We start from the raw sequence: 21551 nt of genomic DNA, 5'->3' as shown, positions 1-21551 counted from the left end.
AATAAACATGTATTATTATCCCACTGTGGGGAGAAAAGTCAACAAGGTTAACCTAACCACATTGGGTCAATGTGAAGGAGCATATAATGTGCATGCCCCCTGCTATAATTCCCCATATGTGCTAAAGTTTCCCTTCTAATATTTTTTTCCTAAAAGTTGAGAAGATACCGTCTAGTAGTGCAGTGACTAAGCTACCTACTTTGAAACACTAGCTTCTCCATGATGATTCACAAGTAGGTTTGGTGACACAAGGGGATGGAGAAGGCCAAGATCCCTTCTGTTCACCTCCTCCATGGCTAGAACTTATTTTAAATCGAAGTGCAGAGCACATTTTGTCAGCCTCAATTGCTATGCACGTTGCCATCCTTTGGAGCCTCACAGCTCCATGGAGACAGCTAGTCCCTTGAGAGAGACTGCCCCTTGATGCGTGTCCATTGTGAATTCAAAAATCAGATGTAAATAGGAAAAATGACTTAATTCATGATAACTGACAGTCCACACATCACATGGTTGTCTGATGGGCAGATCCAAGTAAATGATGCTACTTCCAGCAAGGATGGCTGAAGGGGGCCTACGTCAGAGCCCCCTCTCTGGTATTATTTTTGGCATTAATTTTTATCTTCATTACATCGATCCTAGCAAGACGTCCAAAGCTGTCTTTTAAAGATTGCCTGATAAACAGAGAGCTTTAAAATGTATTTCACTTTCATTGTACCATCATCACACTAATATATCCCTTTTCAGGGTGAGCCGATCACATAGCGGATATAATGAAAAACCAAATGCGGGCACATTTTAATGGTAAATATGACATCGGAGACAACAAAACGAAATTTTAAACTAAAATAGATTTACACTACCATACAAACACACATTTTTGGGAAAATAAGCTGCCATTTACATGTATATACTTTTTCAAAATCAATAAATATTCTGATAGACACCTACCCACAAGTTGGGTCCGATGTTGGTGCCGGGGTGGATCAGAGAGTTGGATGTTTCAACCTGTATTGAAAGTCCAGAAAAAAAGTTTATCTGTAACAAATGTGATGTATATACAGGAACACATCCATATTGTACTGATTAGGATCATGATAAAATGTTTATATTCAATTTATTGTCAGATTCTACCAGAAAGTTGTTTTTGGCTGCCCCCTAAATACATTTGAAGAATATTAACCAAAATATTTGGGACTGCCTTTGAATTGATTTGTCACCATAGTTATAATGAAATTACATTTCCATAGGGCAGCATGAAGGACTGTTTAACGCTGAGAGGAAGGATTCATCTAAGAATGCAAATCAGAGCAGAGCAAAATATACGATTTGGAGAAAAACATTGGAAGATATCTAGATCACGAAATGTATTCTAATACTGGACACTGAAACAGTAAAATGGGTTCAAATGGACAAGTCTGATTTTGCCCAACACCAGGCAACTGCCTCTGTAAGTGAAATAAACACATTTTTACTGATGTGAAATCAAGTGGATTGATTACGCTGCTCCTTCTATGCACAACAAATGTTCCGAACCAATATAACAATTCCCATTTATTTAAAATATAGGGCATAGTTTCATGTCACCTCAAAAATCATACTCATGGCCAAAAGCGGCAGCAACTACTCCTAGGTCAGACGACAAGTCTTTTGAGGAGTAGCACCCAGTAATGGAGGGTAGTAGCAGGACGGAAAAGGACTAACAATGGACAAGGCAATGAAAGAGACTAGGTTGACTGTTTACGGCTAGTACGATGACCCATATAGTGCAGCCATACCAGCTTAGTGGACAACAGAGACAAAGAGCCTGATTTAAAAAATGATTAAATAATCGCAAACCCTCAGATTCATTAAATGTGAGTGTTGGTGACCTTTAAAACATTTTTGTAAACTTATTACAGATGCAGAAAAGATTCTCCGAATCAGGAAATAGGTTCAATAAAAATTAGTTAAGGGCGTCCCTTCCAAATACTGATTCCTTAACAGATGTATTAATGTTCGGTCACAAAACATTAACATTTTACCACCAATTCAAAATTGATGGTAAGCCATTTGCAAATAGGAAGGGGCCGTTCGGGGCTCTTCCCCTCTTGCAATGTTGACAAAAAGGTTTGTTAAGAGTAAACAGTGGTCTATGGTTTACTGTGAAGTTGTAATTGTTACTATGAGGGGTGAATCTTGGTAGGAGCTGCTGGTGCCATAAATGCGTAGGTCTACCTAAGAAGCAAATGATGATGATTATGCCACACAGGACAAGCCAACATGGTTCCACCTAACCACAAAGTGAGTGAGGCCATTCATGCCGTCCTTATAATGGTTTATGTCAACAATCTTAGGCAGCCTGGTCGCATTTAAGTGCCCCTTTTAAGGGTTTCCAATCAGGGGATAGGGCCTTGCCTGCATGGTGACTCCACCCTGTTTTGTTCAACATGCCTTGTTGAGTCAGTGTGTCTACAAATCTCATATGCAGACTAGGATAGTATTAAATAAGCAGTAAATGCCTCCTTGCAGCATTGTTGGACATTAGCTCATAATGATAGCACACTAAAGAAGTCTTAATCCATGCAGGGTAGAGGTGTCTGCTGCTGGTTCAATTTAATAGTGAAGTTAGATTTAAGCAACAGTCCCTACATTGTGAGGCAGCATGCTCCCTCATTTCATGTCATAGCATTTACTCTTTTTACTGACAGTGTCCCGGAGGAGCAATCCTTTCTCAACAGAACCTAAATAAAAAGGCAGTGCTGCTAACAAACCAGCCTTAAAATGAAATATGCCTATACTAGGACCCAATACAAATTTCTGGGAAAACCAACAAATCGTGTCCTCAGTCAACTCTGGATGATGGGTCCATTAACAGCGAACAGGCTTTAATTTTCATATCAGTAGCAGGAGCTGCAGAGGGGAGACTCAAGAACAGTTATTCCTCAATCTGAGTGATCCATATCACAATAGACGAGATTCAATGAAGAAATACTGGTAAGTAATAGTGATTCCAGGCACTGGGAATCTCTGTGTGGAAGTCCACCTGACTCACAATAAAGGCCTTAATAGTTAGATCTTTATGATCGACAAAACCAATTGGACAATGGCTTCAAACAAGATTAAGGCCTCCAAGACATGATCCACTAAAGAAACGTTTGTTAATCAGAGATCTGAAGGGAGTGATGGTCCCAGAACAAGCTTCATCAATGCAACAGTAGACAGCTCACTCATCCACCCCTATGGATCTCAAGGCACGAGCAATCTGAGGTGACGTCCAGATGATAGTATAGCAGCCCTGAATCAAACTTTCGCTAAGGTATTGACAGACTTAGATGATTCTTTGCTTAAAGGAGAGACTCAAATAGATCAGGCTGAGACATCCTTGGCAGAACAAGCAAATAAACAAGTTAAAATGGTGCAGAGAGACAGATTTCTCCAAAAGCAACAACATGTTTTAATGGGCAAATTGGAAGATCATGAGGACCAATCCCACTGGACCATAAGAATTTGTATGAATTTGACTTAAAGTTTAAATGCAAAACCTCGTGGATACTTTCAGGGCAGTATCCACATATTCTCCAAGCCTCCTATGACTGCAATGGCCTTCTCATCTTTTATTTGTATTCTTTTTTCTTTGGCTACTTGGGACATGCTCTTTCTGTCCTTTGATTGATAACATATATGAGGACTTTTCACGTGGGTGCCATGACTATCCTACTATTTCTGAGTATACTTGTATTTTTACATGAAATTATCTAATATTGGATGGGCAAAACTCCCCCGATGAACCTTATTTCACATGATGTCTCGTGCATGCTGTATGTCACAGATTAGATATATGCATTAGGAAGACCTTCTGTGTATTTTATTCTATTATTCCTTTCGTGTCACGCAAAGTCACATACTTTGTTAAAGTCATTTTCACTGAAGTCACGGGTGTTAGGTTATTAGATGCTGAATGGGACGAGTCCCATTTTATTTAATTTAGTTAACTTTTATATTTTGCAGCCCTGATGAAGTCTTTGAGAACAAACTTTCTCATTGGACGAAACACGTGTTGGCTGTTGGTGGATTGTAATTATTGGTTTCGAATGGACTTTACATTTCAAGATTAAACAGAACGTTTCTCTAACATCCCGGCCCGAGTCATAACTGATGGTGTATAAAGTCTTGACACATATGGAGGACTGAATTTTATTCATGAGTGCCCTGAAACCTGTCAATCAGGCAATGAAGCTGAAACATTAAGGAGGTTGGCTAACCCCCTACGGAACTGGCAGTACCAGATGTTGAGCAAAAAAAAGAAAGCAACTAGAAGTCAGAAGAAGAAGCACACATTGAACTTAGTGAAGCATCACCGAACAAACAATGATGATATTGCTGGGTCTAGATGAGAGTCATTGGGCTGACTGTTAACTATAACTGGGGACATCATAGTTGATGTACCGCACACTCTCTGAAAACTAGCCGGGTTGTTAAAGAAGAAGACTTACTACTACTTACTTACTTTCTTAAATATCAAGAATAATGCTGACATTTAGCCATATTTTTTCCAGCATCTAGAATAAAGCTAAAGCATTTTTGGTGGGTTTTCCAGAGAGCAGGTCTGGCATGGCTTGGGGATGTAGGTGTTAGCTGCCCCTTATACGTGTGATGAAAGAACATTATGTTGCCTATATGTTTTTATTTATGATTAATGGTTAGATTTATAATTTTTAATTACTATGTAAAGTTACAGACGTCTGATTGAATATTTGAGTGCAGAACAACCATGTGGAGGCAGTTAAGAATGTCAACACCATCATTATTGAAGGGAGTTCACAATTAGGGCTTTAAAAGCAACACACTGTCCAGTAAATGACATCCACAGGGCTATTTACTCTAAATGACCAACAGTTTATTTCCAGCGCACTTAATAAGACAAAACGAAGGCAATATATTCTAAGAAATGATTATCCTTTGACCGCAAGAAGAAATGACAGGATAAGGAAGAGATACTGATGGGATTCAGATGTAATTTCTTGGTCTTATTGCTTGTCCTCCTAATGCAATAGTTGTGTAAGTCTGAAATTATCTGATGGACTCAGTTCAAACCTTTCTCTATAGGTATGCAACCTGTCATCCACCCTCTCCTGAATAACTTGCCCTGCTAAAAATGATTTTGACCCCTTCAGTATTAGAACCCACTTTCTAATTCTCTAGAAAGGAAATCATGACAGGCATTTGTTGCACATATGGAGGTCCTGCCCTATAATAATAGCACAAATAAAAGAACATTGGATTGATGTTGGATCCCCTTGTAATTTAATTGGGTGCCACATGTGAGGTGAGTTTGTATCCTATTACTGCACTGGTGGGGAGCTTGACCAGCTTTTTGCAACTTGACCAGTAATAACTCATGTGCGGAAACTTTCAGCTGTGCCTCTAATAGCTTTATGGCGGTCAAGCTGCAAATATATTTGTGAATTAGTCACAATAGTTATGGACCAAATTTATGAATAAGAAAAGATCAGAGCTCCATTCCACACCTATATTGTGAGAAATGGAAACGTTCTGGTGAGTGGTAGTTATATGCTGACATTGATCTGCCATTCCGGAGTGTGTGATGCATCCTCTTCTACTGACTCTTCAGATGCTGTGGATTTCTCTAACACCCTCTGTATGTGAATTTACTTTGAAGTCAATGTGTGTTTTGTTGATATATGCTTTGTAATCTCATGTGAAAAATATGTTTGTGTTATGTCTTGAATGGACATTGTCTCTGTACCTGACAACATTTCCAAATAAAGTTCTTAGAAAAAACCTTACATTTTCACATGCCAGACTTGGGCAGGATCAATTTGGAATGTTAACAGAGAAGGACCATTATGGCGGAAACCAATTTGTGTTTGCTTGTCTTTCAGAGCGGAGGAGACATGGTAGCCAATTTTTGAATCTGACTTTTGGGGTACAGCCAAGAATAATTTGGTTATGGCTGGAATTTTCTATTATGACACACAAAAGCTAAAAACTGATAGAGATTCCTGGACGATTTACTATTAGTTATGACTGAGTCAGGGAGTTCTAGTCAGCCCTTTCTCCTTATTCCATAGGTTTTACCAATCCTGATAGAGTCAATACATTATTTTAAGGTTTGTTATTCTTTTACAAGTTTAATTTGTCACTTGCTCGTGTGATAAAGCTGAATGTGAAATATTTTGGCACAAGTTGCTCTATTGTACATTCATGGTGTCCCAAACTGCCAATGGATTGCACAACTTTCAAGCTGTAAGACAGGATAAAATACAGGAATTTCATTTAAAAGCAACTATGTTATTTCAGTGCATTTTCCTAAAAGGATTCTTTGTGTAGAACAGAAAAATACACAAATCTTCAACAGAACAATGTCATTGATTTAAAGAAATGCCATAAACGTAATTGTAAATCTTCAGAAGACCAAACCAAATTGGTGTTGTGAGTTGAATGTTCAAAAGGAGTTTTTAAATTGTTACATTTGGAAAATTACACAATACAATATTGTCTACTCACTTTAATAATATTGGTGAGCTGATCCCCTAACGGTTTCTGTGAAAGACTGGCGTGCCTTAATACTGGCTGTTAGACCTGTCAGATTTAAGGTGATCTTCCCCCAGACTGTCTGCCATTACTCTCCACTTTTTGCTGAAATTCCTTTTTGTTTGCCTTGGGATTCATATTATACTGCTAACCAATGCCAAAGCGATTGTGCATACTCCCTAAAACATGCTGAAAGTGGCTTAAACCTGATTTGCATATTTAATTTACTTATATGTGTCTTGTAGAGTGGTACTACATATAACCCGGGCCTGTAAATTAAATATTACTAGTGGGCCTGTGGCACTTATTGTGCCACCCACTTATGTGACTCCTTAAAACATGTCCCTGGCATGCCCTTGCATCCTGAATGCAGTTGTAAACTGCCAAACTGACTTTGCAATATAACCCTTTTGCCAAGCCCTAAACTCTCCTTTTCTTACTTAGAATTCACCCCCAAGATAAGCCCGAGGCTACCATAGGGCAGAATGTGCTGTAATTCAAAGGTTGGACATGTACTTTCAAGTTTTACATGCCCTGGTGGTGAAAAATTCAAATTGTTTTTCACTACTTTGTAGCCTACCTGTTCCTTAGGATAACATTGGGTTGCCTTATTAAATTTATTAAAGTCTAACCTTCGACTGGGAAAAGGTAAACATTTCATGGTTGATATCTGAGAAATTGTAATTAAAAAGCCTCTTTAATAGTAAAGTCAGATTTTAAGTTTCAATTTTAAAAATGCCACTTGTAGAAAGATGGCATTTTCCTGTGATGACTATTTGGTACCTGCAGCCTGTTCCTGTTTCACGTTCCTGGGTCACATGACTGGGTGTAGTTGGCAGTTGGACTTTGTTAATTCCTTTCAGACAACCACTCAAAAGAGGGATTAGGTGTGCCTGGATGGGACATCAACTGGAAGGACAGGAGGTGGAGCTGGGCACAGCCCTACGTGCAACTGGATAGGCACACAAAGGACTTGTCAGCACTGCATAGTTCATACAGCCAACTTGGAGGCAGGGCAGGGAAAGCAGGAAACTTCAGCCACTTCAAAGTGAATGCTCTAGAAAATTCCCTTACTTCAAAGGAGGCACAAGGTATGAAAATAGGACCCTCAGACTCACCCTTCAGTTCACTTTCTGGACCAGCGGAGGAGTCTCAGAGGACTGCCTGCTGCTGTGGCTTGCTGTGTACTCCACAAGACTGCTGTATTGCACCTGGAAGGACTGCTTTGCTGCCTGGAACCTGCCTTGAACTCTCAGAAGCCTGCCCTGTTGCTGGACCCCTATTTCAATACTTGAACCCAGGACTACCAGAGGGAATCCAAGGGCTAGATGGCTGGCCTCCAGATCAGAGCCTCAGGGACAGAAAATGTTCCAGCTATCTTGTACCCCCACCTGGACCAGGCCTGAATGAGTATTAACCCCCTAAGTGGTGCCTCTCCAGCCCTGACCCTTTGGTGGTGGTGCCAAAGGTGCACAGATAGCCAGAACCCAATACTAGGGACTTTAAATATTTTTGGATAAAAAGAAGACCAGACCAACCTGCTTATCTATCCACCGAAGGTGCATCACTGGTCTGCCTGACTTTGCAGCAGCTCCCCTATGTTCTTCTCCGCAGCAATGAATTCTGTTTAATGGTTGTTCCCCAAAGCAGTATTTGCCCTCTTGGAACTCTTGTCGGCTACAGCCTTCATCTTCATTCCACTGGAGATTTTTGACTTTTAAAAAAGTGACTAATTTTGAACATATTTATTTTCACGACTTCATCCAGCTGCCCCCCCAACGATGACACTCCCTCCTCAGGCACTGCCTGTGGTTTTGCCCCACTGAACCTTACCTTCTCAGAATGTTTTTCTCAAAATTTGTTAAAAGTTCAATGGTAAGTGTCAACTGAGCTCAATCCACTTATTCTATCCCACGTGAGCTCCATTGTGGTCTGCCATATTTTTTTTACTTTGCCCCAAAAATTGCGCACCCAGATGTTCGTGGTTACCGCTTTGATCTTTTAGGTGCTACTTTTTACCTTAAACTTTAAAAATTCCTCACTCCCAGTCTACGTGTTGAATTTTTATTGTTTTCGTGTCAAATAATGTATTAAAATGTAGTCTCTTTTTCTAAATTGGTGTAGGATTTTTCTTGTGTTTTCACTTTCTTACTGTTTATGTGATGCATAAATGCTTTACACATTGCCTTTGAGTTACGCCTGACTGCTTTTGTGCCAAGCTACCAGAGGATTAGGCACATGTTAATATAGTGGCTTTTATGGATCACCCAGTTTCTCACAAAGGCATTTACCTCGCACACCTGACTACAACATTGTATTCACCACTGGCAATTACTCAAGCCCGCCTTCCAGTCCATCATTTTTCATGCAACATGCCACTCTAGACAAAGGTCTGCATTATGCAAATCAATATCAATCCTGTTCCTCCTAGGAACAGTCTGCCCCAAACCCAAGCCAATGCCCCCTTTAAAAGGGACCACAAGCAACCCCAGACTAGTTTTGACCTATGTATGTCTCATTAGTGAGATATACCCTGAGTCCTGTGACACAGTGTGCACAGGACCCTCCTCTGGGCATACTAGCCTCACTCAAAGCAAAAATTACAGCAACAACAGGGTGATGGATCGAAGGCTTGAATTAATCTCAGCCACTGGCAACCGTTTGGGGTCGCATTCCAGTCCATAATTTTTCACCCACTACATCACTCCAGACAAAAGCCTATCTTATACCTCTCAGTACTGACCGTTCTCCTTATGGAAGCAGCCCATCACAAACTACCAGACGAGGAGGACCCTCCAGAAGGGACCACAAACAATCCAGACATGTTTCTGCCAACCTAGGTCTTCTCAGTGAGATATAGCTTGAGTCCGATGGCACAGTGAGCATGTGTCCCACATCTGGACATCCACATTGCGCTCAGGGCACAATCTGCAACAACAACAAGGTGATGGATGAAATACTTGAATTATTATCCACCAGTGACAATTGCTTAGGGCACATAGTGGGCAAAAGAATGATGGACTGAAATTGTGCTATTTGCTGTGAAGGGCATGGCACCTTTGCTAGATCACTGCTGTTGGGCCAGTGCTGTACAGATTTGTCAAATGTGGTTTACGCTGTGAGGTGAAATTTAATTGCTGTAATTGTATTGTAGTTGCAAAGGTAACAAGGTGAAGCATGGATTGCTTGAATTACTCTTAATCGCACTGATTCAAAATCTGTGAGGAGAAAACTACTAGACTTGAAAATAATAAAAAGAAAGTGAAACAACCTCATGCCAAAATGTTAAGTATGTTAGATACAAAGCTGATATGTAATTAATGCAAAGTAGTGCTTTTGCCAAAATGACAATTTGCAAAGAGTTACAACTAAAGTCTGCCCAGTATTTAATCCAAATATGAAAACTCATCTGTATATGCATTTATTAACACAAGTATAATAAATAGCGTCTCTACAAATGATTGTCAATGGTGTACTTATATTGGAATGCAAATTAATACATTTATTTGACTACTGTGGATCTATTACTCTCCACAATTAAGAGTGGTTAATATAAAATTATGTAGGAAATACGAACTACAAATAATTTATAGCGTTGTATATATGAATCCCAGCTAAATGTATTGAAGCATAAAGATGGGCATTGCAGTTAACAGTTGTTAATGTCTGACAGCATATGGGCAATAAAGGAATTAGAAATGCCTTCCTAAGATAACATAGGCAGAAAATGTCCACTGTCTCTGTGTCCACGTAAACTACAGCACTAGAGTCCCAGCACTAGAAACATTGTGATTGTCTGGTTCAATCACAGGTGCTAATACAGTTGTATTCATTCAAGTCCTTTCACCAAATAGCTGTGTATCAGAAACAAAACGTTCAGTTGAAGCAATCACAGGTAAACTGCCAGTAGGTAGGCACACATATGACCAAAGAAATTATTAAATAGAAGTTTGAATGAAAAGTGGGTGCAGAAAAGAGAAAGCGATGTAGAAGGCAGATGATGTTAAGTCATCAAAGAGCCCAGCAATATTGAAAGAGAGTGAGCAAAAGCAAGAAAGGACACAGTCAATGTCAGAGACACATAAAACTATTTGAGAAAGAGAAAGTCAATGAGAGGCAGTGAGACGTACTAAGATAAACTAGGCATGCACGTTAGGCGTTGGTAAGTGTTGATGCATTTGGAATGAATGCAGAGAAAATAAATATAAGGAAGCGAGCAAAAGGAGGCGAAGTACGTGTCAATTTGAGAAGAAAACTAATTTATTAAATAGAAATTGACTACAGACATAAAGGGTAAATAAATGGAGAGGTGTGTGCAATACAGGCCATTGGTAAGAAAAGAATAGTTGCAAAGTCCAGCAAACATAAAGATGAGGATTGATAGAGCAATTGTGCAGAGTGCGATTGTTGATCAACTTTCGCCAGATTGATATGGACACTGTCTTTGGTCCTGCACTTTCTACCTATGAATTAGTAATTTAAGGGGGGAGGGTATTCTAATTAGGTCTATAGAAGCAAAATAAGACTACAGCACTTGGAATTCATTAGTAGTGCTTAATTTGAGCCTGTGGTTTCCAGTGCTCGGCATCTGCACTTAATTGTCAACACCGGAACCTACGACAGTCTACTACAAGGTGGCGCTGCTTGTCTAATTTGTAGGTGACCACAACAAGTTGTTTAATAATTCAATACACAATAAAAAGGGTAACACATGCCACCCAAGCCATTCTTATTTCTTTTTAGGGCATAGAATAGTTTGAATTGTCACATTTGTAAAAGTTGTGTTGGTATTGCCTTGGCAGTGCTGACAGGGAAAATGGGTGGTGTAAGCTGCAGTGGCCTCATGAGGGCCCAGGCACCTATTTTCTTACAAATTAAGCACTGATCTTTAGGCTACCACACAAAAGTCCCGATTGGAAACACATGTAGCGCCAGTGCTATTATGGGAGGGTGTTTCCTTATTTGCATGGGGGAGCAGCCCCTTGTAAATGAGGGACTCACTTTGACTCTGCGCTGTATTATCTACACACGTGGAGAGGCAAACATGCCCTCAGGAGGTGAACTGAGATTGGGTCACAAAAAGTGGTGCACTCTCATTGTGCCCACTGAGGGCAGCCCTCTTAAGTAGTGAAATTATGGACCCCCAGACATACTCCTGAAGGCAGATGCAGTCTGCAGAGGGATTTCTGACCGCTCTTGAAAGTGCAGGCAGGCTACCGTCTGCACTGTGAAACATAAAGCAGCTTTAAAACAGCTGCCCTGTATTTCACCTGAATGCGCTGCCCCGGGGCAAGGCGAGTTTGCAGCTGCCCGGAGGACAGTGCATTCATCACAATAGGGCACGCATTCCCTGTTTGTGCCCTGTCCACCTGTTTAAAGGTGTGCCATTGCACAAACAGCAAAAAGTGCGCCCTATCGCTAATACAGGACCTGGGGCCATATGTACGAACACTTTTTCCCATAGACACAGAATGGGTAAAAACCTTTGCTACATCTGGCCCCTGGTGAACTAATCTATAACTGGTAGATACAGCCACAATTAATGTCTCTGAGGTGTAGAAAGCAACTGACAGGCACCTGAAAAGTGTAAATGAAAATCAGACAGCTTCATAAGAAATCAATATATATATTTCCAAAGAAACGAGAAAGTGTTGAGAAGGTGATAAGATGTATTACTACCTATAATGCCGGCTCCAAAGCAATGGTGAATATCTTAAAACAGTATTGGCATTTGATTAGAACAGATAGGGTGATAGGTTCATTAGTGGGTCCCTATCCGAGGATAACGTACAGGAAGAGTCAATCTCTACGGGATATATTAGTACATAGTTATGAGAACAAAAGTAAGAGTGAAAGTATGGGATTTTTGAAAGATAAAGGCTTTTACAAATGTATGAGGTGTAAGGCATGCAAGTATAGTAAAAACTGTAAGACGTATATGCTGCCCACAGGGGAGGAGAAGGAAATTAATAGATTTATAAATTGTAATTCGGATTATACAGTGTATGTTATCAAATGTCCATGTAACCTACGTTATGGGGGCAGCACAATCTTTCCTGTGAAGAAACGGATATTGGAACATTGGAGGGCAATTAAAAATAATGATGCCAATTATCCCATAGCTAGACATTGTAGACAATTTCATGAGGGGAGAGTTGATGATATGTCATTTTTTGGGATTGACAGGGCCGTGCTATCCCCGCGAGGAGGAGACAGGGAACGGATATTGAGGAAAATGGAATCGGAATATATTATCAGACTTAATAGCAGAGCCCCGTGGGGGCTGAACCAGGATGAAGAACTGTATGTACATGTGGGTTAATGGGAAGTTTATGAGAACCAGGCGCTGTTTATGTTAGCTGGCACCAATACCTTCGTTTATGAAATAAATTGAAATGTTTTTTGTTATTATTAATATGTATTATATATAATATATAATTTCTGATGACAAGGGGGAATTAGAGTTCACAGTGAGTAAAAAGTTTTGAAAATAAAAAAGTCTTGGTGACATTATTAGGAGGTAAAGAGTCAGAATAAGAATTGAACCTTGAAAATATTAAGAGGATGGTAGGAAGAAGGATATTTGTTTTTTGGATTTAGTAGAAATGATGTAAAAATGACGTTATTGGAAATTAATTATAGGTATAAGATTGTGATTATGAATTAATAATGGAGAAAATACTTTAACAATTATAGTTGGTTTATTTAGGATTTTTTATGTTGAGGATTGTTAAATTGTAGGATTTTTTCTATGTCTAATGAGAAACAGGATAAAATGAGGGGGGGAGGGGCGGTGCAGCTTGTATATATGTTTAGTTGGAACAAGGTGGGCTTTGACAAAGACCGTTTTGGTTGAAACGCGTTAGCCCAGAATCCTTGGATTGATGGCAGTTTCGTGTTTTTGTTGTGGAATAAATTAATTAATGTGCAGCAGTACAGAGTGCCGGCGTTCTCTTTCGAGATTATAAACTGAAAGATAAATTGGCATAATTACGGAGCCTGCATCCGGAGCCAGGCACCGGCCCCCGAAAAGGTGGTTGAAGTCAGCTGTTGCAGGATTTCATTTTATTATTTTGGATGTCTGACTCCTGCCGCCCCCGGAATTCTAATACGAGGCGAAGAAAAGCTGAGTTATTTGGATGAACTTCAAGTGCTATGCGGAGCCAGGGGCAGGGGCCTCGCTCCCTTTAAGGTGAGCGGTGTACGTTTGTCTGCACGAAGGAAGGTTTATCAACCGGCAAACACGAGCTGTTGAATTCAATTACAGCGCCGGGTTTAAATGGGATGGTCCGTGACAGCAAGTTATTATTACTTTTTGTGAGGTACGGCCGGGAAAAGAAGCAATTTATTTCCTGGTGAAAGGTGGTGCCGGATACGAGTCGGAAAACTGTGAAAGACTCTGACGGAGTTGCGAGAGGAGCGAGGGGTGTTCCCCGGATTTGCCATTCCTCTTTAAAGAGAAACGTAGGAGTGGGGGTTTCTGTTGTTGTGCTGGACACAAGTGGGAAGCAATTTAAAGTTCTACAAGAAAAGCGAGGGGTGTCCCCAGGGCAAGTGGGGCACCTAGTAAAAAAGATATTCCTGGCAAATTATTAACGTTGGAATGGGATAGACTTTTTGTTATTTTTTGTTATTATTTTTTGAGTAAAACGATCTTTTCCTGGCAATTACGAAGGACCATTAATTAGTACAGTGTTGTTAGAGGGGATAATCCACATTACATACGGTGGACAGGGTGAATTAATAAGTAGGAAAATTAACGGAATGGAGATGGAAGAAGCCATAAAAATAAGATTGGAGTCGGCACGCAGCTTATTTGATGAAAGCGAATCAGGTTCGCCATTTGATGATCGAAAAAGGAATGTTGGCATAAATGGTAGGATGAATATTAAGCAGCAATTATGGCAACTTGAGCGTCTTTGTAAAAAAGAGATAAATAGCAGTTGGGAAGTTATTTCTTTGAATAATTATATAGAGGTTGGCAGGATCCCTCGTGGTTTACGTATTCTAATAACTCCGACATATGCAAACCCTCATCCAAAACTGTTAGAGGAGTGGTCGTTGCTAATGGCATCAACTGGCAAGGGCATGTTGGAATTGTTGTCCAAATATGCAGCAATGGAATTAAAGGAAACCAGCGAGGAGATTATAAAATTGAGAGTGAGTCTGGAAAATAGTCCAGAGAAGGAGGAAGTGGATGGTTTTATGAAAGAAATGGAAGGGAGACTGAATAAATATGAGGATGAAATCAAATTAAGGAAAAAGCGAACATTTTTGAGGGACAAGATGGATTACACCATGGGAAGGGTTCTCACTTTTGGAAGAAGATTTGACTTGGCAAGGCAGGAATTTCGACGTACTGAGTCGTTACAGCAGCAGGAGCTGGTCTCGGGGGGATCTAGCTCGGAAAATATCTCAGATGTGGACGTACAGTCAGGTCTGAGTGGAAATTTAGGTGCACCGTTAACAACAGCGGAGGAATATCGTTTTTTACAATTGAATCAACGACCCCGGAGAAAACCTCCAGGAGAAAGAGGAAACAGCAACGGAAAAGGAGGAGGAGAGGGAGGTCGTCTGGAAGTAGAATTTGGACAACAGGGGAGATTTCTGCGACAGACCCGGAGGAAGAAGTAGGAAGTGAGAACAAGCTCACAGTGGTAAACATTTCTTCCCATGTTTTAACTGAGGATGAGCGTTCTGTATTGGAATTGGGTCTTTCACTTTGTCCTATGGGGGAATTTGACTATGTTAAAGCACGAGTGGATATTTTTCAATTTGTAAGGAAGTTGAAATTGTTAAAGATATTTACGCAGCAAAAAGAGAAGGTGAGTGAGCAGGTGTCACAGAAGAAAAATGGGGGGGGAGTTCTTGATATCACAGGAACTTTGTATAGGAGACCTTGAGGGTTTAGCTGCCTTGAGGGAGTTGGAAGTAGGAGAAAGATTGTGGGAGACAGAGAAAGATTTGCTGGATGAACTAGGATTGGATTGTGATAGTTCAAGTGGAAGTGGTTTTAAACCCAAGTCAAAATGTAATCCGATTACTCCACATGATAATATCGATGCCTTCCATGAGGCAGTAGGTTTTGATTTATTACAATTATGGAAGAATAGTGTGAAATGTTGGGCGAATAATTTGACAATGGGGCAAAAACGAGCGCTTGAAACTCTGAGGAAGGCAACATCTTTTGTCATCAAGCCTGCTGATAAAGGGGGAAATGTGGTATTGTGGGATGTAAACAAATACAAGCAGGAGGCGAAGAAGCAGTTGGAATTTTCGGGATGTTATGAGGCATCAACGGGGATGGCATACAAGGCCTCAATTAAGATGTATTACTCTATGCTTTTAGATTGGCATGATCGAGGCTTATTGAGCAGAGATGAATATGAATTCTTAGTGGTGAAAAAACCAATAGCACCCTGTTTTTATATGCTGCCTAAGATTCATAAAGATAGGGATAATCCGCCAGGAAGACCGATAGTGTCAGCAAGAGGCAGTTTTTTAGAAAACACGTCTATTTATTTAGATCATTTTTTATGTCCCTATGTTCTTAGCTTGACCTCGTATTGTAGGGATAGTATGGATTTCATTACTAAAATAAAGGACATCCCCTGGAAGCAGTGCTATATTATGGTAACCATAGATGTGGTATCCCTTTACACCAGCATTAATCATGACTTAGGGATTAAGGCATGTGATCACTTTTTTAGAGATAAGCCCCTAAAGATGTATGAACACACAAAAATGTTATCAAAAATGTTGAAATTTTGTTTGGAGAATAACTTTTTTCTATATGAAGACAAGTGGTTCAGGCAGATTACAGGGACTGCGATGGGGAGCTGTTTCGCTCCGAGTTTTGCATGCCTCTTTATGGGTTGGTGGGAAACCCGATTTGTAATGACAGAAGAAAATGATAGATGGATGAAGCATGTGATTTTTTGGACAAGATTTATTGATGATATTTTTATGATATGGGATGGACCAGAGGATATTCTACTGGAATTTATGGAGGGCTTACAAAGGAATGCTTTTAATTTGAAATTCACATATACAATGGATAGGCAAATGATGGAATTTTTGGATGTCTTAGTCGAGATAGAGGGGGACAAGGTTGAGACAAGGTTATATAGAAAAAGTACAGCAGGAAATAGCATTTTGCATGCTAGGAGTGCCCATCCCGCTAAACTTAAATGGAGTATACCCTATGGGGAATTGTTGAGAGCAAGAAGAAATTGTAGTACTAAGATTAGTTTTGAGAAAGAACAGAGGAATATGATTGCAAGGTTTAGATCCCGAAGTTATCCTGGTAGGGTTATTAGGGATGCCTGTGGGAAGGTAGCAAATATTAATCGGGAGAGTATCCTATTTCCAAAGAAACAAGAAAGTGTTGAGAAGGTGATAAGATGTATTACTACCTATAATGCCGGCTCCAAAGCAATGGTGAATATCTTAAAACAGTATTGGCATTTGATTAGAACAGATAGGGTGATAGGTTCATTAGTGGGTCCCTATCCGAGGATAACGTACAGGAAGAGTCAATCTCTACGGGATATATTAGTACATAGTTATGAGAACAAAAGTAAGAGTGAAAGTATGGGATTTTTGAAAGATAAAGGCTTTTACAAATGTATGAGGTGTAAGGCATGCAAGTATAGTAAAAACTGTAAGACGTATATGCTGCCCACAGGGGAGGAGAAGGAAATTAATAGATTTATAAATTGTAATTCGGATTATACAGTGTATGTTAATAAATGTCCATGTAACCTATGTTATGTGGGCAGCACAATCTTTCCTGTGAAGAAACGGAAATTTGGAACATTGGAGGGCAATTAAAAATAATGATGCCAATTATCCCATAGCTAGACATTGTAGACAATTTCATGAGGGGAGAGTTGATGATATGTCATTTTTTGGGATTGACAGGGCCGTGCTATCCCCGCGAGGAGGAGACAGGGAACGGATATTGAGGAAAATGGAATCGGAATATATTATCAGACTTAATAGCAGAGCCCCGTGGGGGCTGAACCAGGATGAAGAACTGTATGTACATGTGGGTTAATGGGAAGTTTATGAGAACCAGGCGCTGTTTATGTTAGCTGGCACCAATACCTTCGTTTATGAAATAAATTGAAATGTTTTTTGTTATTATTAATATGTATTATATATAATATATAATTTCTGATGACAAGGGGGAATTAGAGTTCACAGTGAGTAAAAAGTTTTGAAAATAAAAAAGTCTTGGTGACATTATTAGGAGGTAAAGAGTCAGAATAAGAATTGAACCTTGAAAATATTAAGAGGATGGTAGGAAGAAGGATATTTGTTTTTTGGATTTAGTAGAAATGATGTAAAAATTACGTTATTGGAAATTAATTATAGGTATAAGATTGTGATAATGAATTAATAATGGAGAAAATACTTTAACAATTATAGTTGGTTTATTTAGGATTTTTTATGTTGAGGATTGTTAAATTGTAGGATTTTTTCTATGTCTAATGAGAAACAGGATAAAATGAGGGGGGGAGGGGCGGTGCAGCTTGTATATATGTTTAGTTGGAACAAGGTGGGCTTCGACAAAGACCGTTTTGGTTGAAACGCGTTAGCCCAGAATCCTTGGATTGATGGCAGTTTCGTGTTTTTGTTGTGGAATAAATTAATTAATGTGCAGCAGTACAGAGTGCCGGCGTTCTCTTTCGAGATTATAAACTGAAAGATAAATTGGCATAATTACGGAGCCTGCATCCGGAGCCAGGCACCGGCCCCCGAAAAGGTGGTTGAAGTCAGCTGTTGCAGGATTTCATTTTAATATAAATATATATATATATATATATGTTTTTGTTGACGTTATTTAATTACAGGCTAGGATTTCCTATCCTGGCGTTTTGATCTCAATATATCAATATGGACTATTCTGAGGAGTCTGAAAATTCAGTGTGGTGAAATGTAGATATCTTTAAAAAAATGTTAATTGCTGTTTCAGGTTAAATCGAAACATTGGAGGGTTAGTTAGTACCCATAACGCGAATGCAGAACTCTATTTTGGTAGGATTGAGTAAGGGAAGAGGATTTTTGGAAACAGGTTAATTTTCAAATAGCTTCAACATTCAATGTAAATGCAGCACACCTTTCAAGGCTAAACCATGTTTGATGGAATTTGGTATTAGTCCAAAATACTTAAGGGGCAGGCCATTATGTAAAAAGGGTGAAAATATATTATTAGTGTAATCCAGTGAAAAAGAGAAAGGGAACTCTTGCACACAACAGTGCTCCTGTAAATCTTTCATCTTTTGACTTTTATTTCTGACGAGTAAATTAGGTTACTGATGCTCCACTTCCTTTGTAATTGCAAGACATATGCATGAACATGTACAGGTGGTAAATACCAATACCACAGGCTGAGGTATTCACCACAGCTGGTAAATACTTCCTTTTCAAAGTTTTTAAAAGGAATATGGAGCATAGCATGTGGAAGTTTTCAACACACTGAATTCTACAAGTTTTGTCTTTTTTTCCGGGCCCTTTTTCCCGATAAATTTCGGCAAATTTGACCTGCTGGAAGTTATCACACAACAACTGTTATCACAAAACCGGTAATTCCAATCTTTGTTCCAACAAGTGTTTGCACAGGGATTGGAATGCAGCCATCAAATCATAAAGAGGGCCTTGCTGTATATAATTCAAAATATTGGTTGCACCCTTTTTGACAGTCTGCGCAGATGACCCCAAGATTGCTAGTTTGATATGATCATTCTCCCAGTCATCTATCTACCACTGGGGTGGAAAGAGTTTCTGGCAAACAATTCAACCATTTGACGTTATTGGTTAAGGAACAAGAATGTAAAAGAATTGTGAAGAAAAGCTTCAATATTATTAATGACATAGAGGCAAGGATTATGCTTTTCTCTTTTGTTTTATTCGCTCAGCATCCTTAACAAAACAGACTACAAATCCCAGGAGTCTCGCAACAGTTCAACACAATAACCGCAGACTGAGTCACATATAGCCAATATCAAGGAAAAGCACTTCCTCTTTCTTCGAACGGAACATTAGGAATTCCACTTTCCTTTCAAAATTCTTGCTCGTGGTTTAAACTAAAGGAAACAAGTAGATAAGGAAAATTAATTCCCACTATCAGCAATCCTCTCTCAACCACACAAAAATGTCAACAACATTGTCACACAAACACGTGCAACAATATCAACAAGTTGTAGGAAAAACAATAGAATGAAGCATACTTTTGGATGAAGACTGTGGTAAAACTGTTTTCGGAGCACTTGAAGGTACAGTAACATTGATAGATATACTTATCCAACAACAAAGACTTCTTAAGCTACAGGGAGGGTGACAGAGTGTACCCACTTAGGAGGGATAATCCTCACCTCTGTGTTTGTAATGGAATTGAAACTTTCCTTCACAGTAGCTAAGAATTTTTTGTATTCTATGCCAGGACCGGAGGCTCAAATGATGATAGTTTACAGCTGGTTGACAATCAGAGAAGCTACGCCATCTGTATAAAGTAAAAGGTCTTAAAGTTACATTCCAAACACCAATTTGCAGCTCTGAGTATATCCTCCAACTGATCCCCAAGAGAGAAGACCTTCAACGCCATAGCTCCTCTAGTGGAGTGGGCCCCAAAGGGGGACGGATCAATACCTGCCTTTGTAAGACCCTTTTAACCCATTGGGTGATAGTAGTCACTGAAACTGGCTTAAAAGGCTTCTTGAGGGAAATAAAAAGTTGTGCTGTCCCCTGTGGCCTATATTTGTCTGTCATAGCTTCATACTCACTCAGGCAATGAACCACACATAATTTGGGATGTGCATGAAAGACAGGATAGTGAACCACTCTGGTATTGTATTTTGTGCGACGAGAAATAGTAAATGACACCCCTTCGGGAGTAAACATATGCACTGTAGTATCCAGTGCTTGCACATCAGACAAGCTTCTGCACGAAAAGAGGCATAACAAAATTACCAACTTACCTGTTAGTGCCTTACAGAGCAAATATTGATTGTCCTGCCATGAACTCAGCATACAGAGTACTACATTAACATCCCAGTAGGAAAGGTAATTGGGCTTAGGCGGGAAAGACAATCGAATGCCCATCAGAAGTTCACCTACCGGAATGTCATGAATAGGGATATGGCCCACAGAAATTGCTGATCGGCATGCATTGATTGTACAATATGCCAACCACTTGTCTGTCAATTCAGATAAAAAATTGACCACATGTACTACATCCACACCACGGGATCAAGATCCAATCGCAGATACCAGCGTGACCATCTCATCCAGGCTGAGACATATCTCTTGACAGTAGCATCTGCCCATGCTCAATTGAAGAGTTCTGTCTTGAACCAGTGGATGCAAGTTGCCATGAGGATCCGTCAGTAGACAAGGAGTCAAGGGAAGTGGGATTGGAAAATCCATGGAAAGTTGCATAAGAAATGGATACCAACCTTGCAATTTCCAAAGTGGTGTTACAGGATCACCTCCAATTTCTGTCATCTGATCAGTGCCCTGAGTCTGGCTATCATCAAGAAAGGAGGAAACTAGTACCCCAGACACTAACTCCAGTCCTGGAGGAAAGCGTCCATCATCTCTGCTGGAGGATCTGGGCACCAGCTGAAGAAGAGTGGAAGCTGATTGTTGAATCTTGGCACAAAGGGATCCACCAGCCTGGGCCCCATCAATCAATGGTCTTCTGAAACAGAAATGGATCCAGTTTCTACGCGCTGTAATCCATCAGGTGTATTGATTGCCAGTCTGCTAAATAATTGTTTCCCTGGTAGGTATTCTGCCATCACCGCCAATTTGTGCTTCAGACAGTGGTCCAAAAATTTCCTGGTCAAGTCCACCAAAGCTTTGGAGTGTGTACCCCCAGGTGATTGATATCTCATACTGTTGGCTGCTCAGCTCCTCAATGCAAAGGATCCTACGTGGAGTTCCAGACAGTTGATGTGGAGGGTGTCCTCTTGTTCTGACCACTGTCTTCCAGTGGTAGTAACTCCACAAAG

At 40.0% G+C, this 21551-nt stretch overlaps 1 protein-coding gene across 3 annotated transcripts in view; it reads right to left on the bottom strand.

The window, feature by feature from the left end:
* The window catches only part of HECW2 (HECT, C2 and WW domain containing E3 ubiquitin protein ligase 2), a 1462881-nt gene that overhangs the window by 1013300 nt on the left and 428030 nt on the right, over window positions 1-21551 (bottom strand). For all 3 annotated transcript variants that reach the window (XM_069225854.1, XM_069225856.1, XM_069225859.1), the window contains exon 3: window positions 949-1005. The gene's annotated coding sequence lies outside the window, so the exon portion shown is untranslated. The remainder of the gene's footprint in view (window positions 1-948; window positions 1006-21551) is intronic.

Source organism: Pleurodeles waltl, chromosome 3_1 (genome assembly GCF_031143425.1).
Source record: "Pleurodeles waltl isolate 20211129_DDA chromosome 3_1, aPleWal1.hap1.20221129, whole genome shotgun sequence".
Taxonomy (NCBI): Eukaryota; Metazoa; Chordata; class Amphibia; order Caudata; family Salamandridae; genus Pleurodeles; species Pleurodeles waltl.
This window is presented reverse-complemented; position numbering and strand designations above follow the sequence as displayed.